This window comes from Tursiops truncatus, unplaced genomic scaffold (genome assembly GCF_011762595.2).
Source record: "Tursiops truncatus isolate mTurTru1 unplaced genomic scaffold, mTurTru1.mat.Y mat_scaffold_61_arrow_ctg1, whole genome shotgun sequence".
Taxonomy (NCBI): Eukaryota; Metazoa; Chordata; class Mammalia; order Artiodactyla; family Delphinidae; genus Tursiops; species Tursiops truncatus.
In genome coordinates, this window is record NW_022983360.1 from 156,164 (window position 1) to 160,691 (window position 4,528).

Genomic DNA, 4,528 nt, shown 5'->3' on the forward strand with positions numbered 1-4,528 from the left:
CAGAGCCTAGGGCACTTCCACTTATGGTCCTATAGCTTAGGGAAATTAAAATCAAAAAGACACAGCCACCCCAAAGTTTGGAACGGCTCTGTTTACAAGAACCTCGTTTACAGTACAAGTTCAACATCGCAGAAAGTGAAAAATGGATAAAGAAGTTGTGGTATTCACTTACAAAGCAATATCACTCAGCAATGAAATCTGTGTCATCAGGCCCTTAGCAGCACAATGAGTGGATTCAGGTATGATGATTCTAACTGAAATAAGTCACACAGAAAAAGAAACATCATAAGATATCAGTAATACACGGAATGGAAACTTGGCTACACAGGAACTGAATTACAGAACAGAACAGGGTCTCAAATTTAGAAAACCAACTTATGCTTGCTTAAGGGGAAAGGTGAGTTGGGGTGCTGCATAAAACCAGAGATTGAAATGAGCACAGATAAAGTTCCTTAAGCCAAATATGGAATAGACAAGAGCTACTCCTTGCTCAACGAAATGGACTCAACACCGCATATTAAACGCCTAAGAATGTACCTGACTAGTAAGTATCTTAAAACCTATGGATTGCTATGTCTCCAAAAGAGAATCAAGCATGTGTACAGGGGCATAAACGCAGCAGTGATAGGATTGGAGAGGTTCGGTGAGCAAATGAAGACCCTTTGAAGTCATATTGCATGGTACCCATTCCACGGGTTTCAACTACCCAGGTTTTAGGTATTCTTCCTTCAGCTAAAACATGCATGTGGAACCTAGAGTATGATCAACCATGTGATCGGGAGACGTGTTCAAATATGTCTCAGTTTTCCACCCCTGGTACTCGGGTGCAACATTCCAGACGCTTTACTAACACTCTCCCCACTTGGAGAGTCAGCGCCTTTAACCTCCTGTTTGGCACAGTTTGCAATTTCTGCGGAAGATGAACAGGAATAGCGAGAACCAATGAGAGGTTAGCTGGAGGTGTCTGGACGGGCAAATTTAACTCTCATTTCCCACCAGGAAGAGGAAATAACCAAAGGCTCAGTGTGCCGTACCGGAACCAGATTAGGGCCTGAAGCCATCCTGCGGTGTTGCGGCCAGCTCAAAAGAAAGCGAGTTGAAGAAAGGAGCTCAGGGGCACTGTAATTCACAAACCTGCAGAGTTATAAATGACACCTATCGTCCAAAAATATACTGAAGTTAGGCTGCCAAGAGGACTTGAAAGCGGGGCAGAATTGCAGGAAACCGATTTCAGGAGGTAGACTGGAATTGCATTGAAAGCATAGGAAAAGAGGCAGAACGTCCACAATGATGCACTTGGCCAAAAAGGGCGTATGCGTTTTTTCCTGAATATATTCAGGAAAACACGCATACGCCCTTTTTGGCCAACCAAGCAAGCTTGCAAAGGAAATCTGCACTACAATGAAGTCTCACTTCCCCCCGGTCAAAAGGGCCATCTGAAAAAAGTGTAAAATCCAGAAAGGCAACAGGCCATTGAGAACTGGGAGCCTTGTTATGCTGATGGGCGGGATGTAAATTGCCAACAGACACTTGGGAGAAGTGTATGGTGTTTCCTGAAACATCTAAAAAACAAAGCAACAGAGCCTAGGCCACTTCCACTTATGGTCCTATAGCTTAGGGAAATTAAAATCAAAAAGACACAGCCACCCCAAAGTTTGGAACGGCTCTGTTTACAAGAACCTCGTTTACAGTACAAGTTCAACATCGCAGAAAGTGAAAAATGGATAAAGGACTTGTGGTACTTACGTACAATGCAGTATCACTCAGCAATGAAATCTATGTCATCAGGCCCGTAGCAGCATAATGAGTGGATTCAGGTACGATGATTCTAACTGAAATAAGTCACACAGAAAAAGAAACATCATAAGATATCAGTAATACACGGAATGGAAACTTGGCTACACAGGAACTGAATTACAGAACAGAACAGGGTCTCAAATTTAGAAAACCAACTTATGCTTGCTTAAGGGTAAAGGTGAGTTGGGGTGCTGCATAAAACCAGAGATTGAAATGAGCACAGATAAAGTTCCTTAAGCCAAATATGGAATAGACAAGAGCTACTCCTTGCTCAACGAAATGGACTCAACACCGCATATTAAACGCCTAAGAATGTACCTGACTAGTAAGTATCTTAAAACCTATAGATTGCTATGTCTCCGAAAGAGAATCAAGCATGTGTACAGGGGCATAAACGCAGCAGTGATAGGATTGGAGAGGTTCGGTGAGCAAATGAAGACCCTTTGAAGTCATATTGCATGGTACCCATTCCACGGGTTTCAACTACCCAGGTTTAAGGTATTCTTCCTTCAGCTAAAACATGCATGTGGAACCCAGAGTATGATCAACCATGTGATCGGGAGACGTGTTCAAATATGTCTCAGTTTTCCTCCCCTGGTACTCGGGTGCAACATTCCAGACACTTTACTAACACTCTCCCCACTTGGAGAGTCAGCGCCTTTAACCTCCTGTTTGGCACACTTTGCAATTTCTGCGGAAGATGAACAGGAATAGCGAGAACCAATGAGAGGCTAGCTGGAGGTGTCTGGACGGGCAAATTGAACTCTCATTTCCCACCAGGAAGAGGAAATAACCAAAGGCTCAGCGTGCCGTACCGGAACCAGATTAGGGCCTGAAGCCATCCTGCGGTGTTGCGGCCAGCTCAAAAGAAAGCGAGTTGAAGAAAGGAGCTCAGGGGCACTGCAATTCACAAACCTGCAGAGTTATAAATGACAGCTATCGTCCATAAATAGACTGAAGTAAGGCTGCCAAGAGGACTTGAAAGCGGGGCAGAATTGCAGGAAACCGATTTCAGGAGGTAGACTGGAATTGCATTGAAAGCATAGGAAAAGAGGCAGAACGTCCACAATGATGCACTTGGCCAAAAAGGGCGTATGCGTTTTTTCCTGAATATATTCAGGAAAAAACGCATACGCCCTTTTTGGCCAACCAAGCAAGCTTGCAAAGGAAATCTGCACTACAATGAAGTCTCACTTCCCCCCGTCAAAAGGGCCATCTGAAAAAAGTGTAAAATCCAGAAAGGCAGGACAGGCCATGGAGAACTGGGAGCCTTGGAGCCGCAGCTGAGGGCGCGGACCCCAGAGACGGGCGCGAGCCGCGGCTGAGGGCGCTGACTCCAGAGACGGGCGCAAGCCGCGGCTTGAGGCGCGGACCCCAAGGCGGGCGGGAGACGTTGGGGCTGCTGCTGCCGCCACCAAGGGGCCTGTGTGCGAGCGCAGGTCGCTCTCCACTCCCCTCTTCCGCGGAGCCTGTGCAGCCCGCCACTGCCGGGTTCCCGGGATCCGGGGACGACTTCCCCGGAGAGCGCACGGCGGGCCTCGGGCTGGTGGCCGGACTTTGCCGCCGCAGGCCCGCCCCGCATTCCGTGCCCCTCCCTCCCCGCCGCCGGCCTCCGTACGCCAGAACCCCCGAATCAGCGGCTCCTTTAACCCCGTCCTGTCTGAGCAAAAAACAGACGCCCTCCAGCGACCTACACGCAGAGGCAGGGCCAAATCCAAAGCTGAGCCCCTGTGAGCTGTGAGAACAAAGAAGAGAAAGGGAAATCTCTCCCAGCAGCCTCAGAAGCAGCGGATTAAAGCTCCACAATCAACTTGATGTACCCTGCATCTGTGGAATACATGAATAGACAGCCAATCATCCCAAATTAAGGAGGTGGACTTTGGGAGCAAGATCTATGATTTTTCTCCCTATTCCTCTTTTTGTGAATGTGTATGTGTATGTTTCTGTGTGAGATCTTGTCTGTATAGTCTTGCTTCCACCATTTGTCCTAGGTTCTATCCGCCCATGGTTTTTTCTTAAAATTTTTTTTCTTAATAATCAATTTTAATTTTAAGAACGTTATTATACTTTACCTTCGTCCTTTCTTTCTTTCTTTCCTTCCTTCCTTCCCTCCTTTAGACAACGAATCATCCCAAATTGAGGAGGTGGTCTCTGACAGCAAGATTTATGATTTTTCCCCCTTTACCTCTTTTTGTGAGGGTGTATGTGTACGCTTCTGTGTAAGACTTTGTCTGTATAGCTTTGCTTCCAACATTTGTCCTAAGGTTGTATCCGTCCCTTTTTTTTTTTTTCTAATTAAGAATTTTTTTAATTCAATAACTTTATTATACTCTATTTTATTTTTACTGTATCTTCTTTCTGTTTTCCCTTCTTTCCCTCCTTCCTTCCTTCCTCCTTCCCTCCTTTCGTTCCCTCTTGCCTTCTTTCCTTCCTTGCTTCTTTCTTCCTTCCTTCCTTCCTTCCTTCCTTCCCTCCTTCCTTCCCTCCTTTAGACAACGAATCATCCCAAATTGAGGAGGTGGTCTCTGACAGCAAGATTTATGATTTTTCCCCCTTTACCTCTTTTTGTGAGGGTGTATGTGTACGCTTCTGTGTAAGACTTTGTCTGTACAGCTTTGCTTCCAACATTTGTCCTAAGGTTCTATCCGTCCTTTTTTTTTTTCTAATTAAGAATTTTTTAATTCAATAACTTTATTATACTTTATTTTATTTTTACTGTATCTTTTTTCTT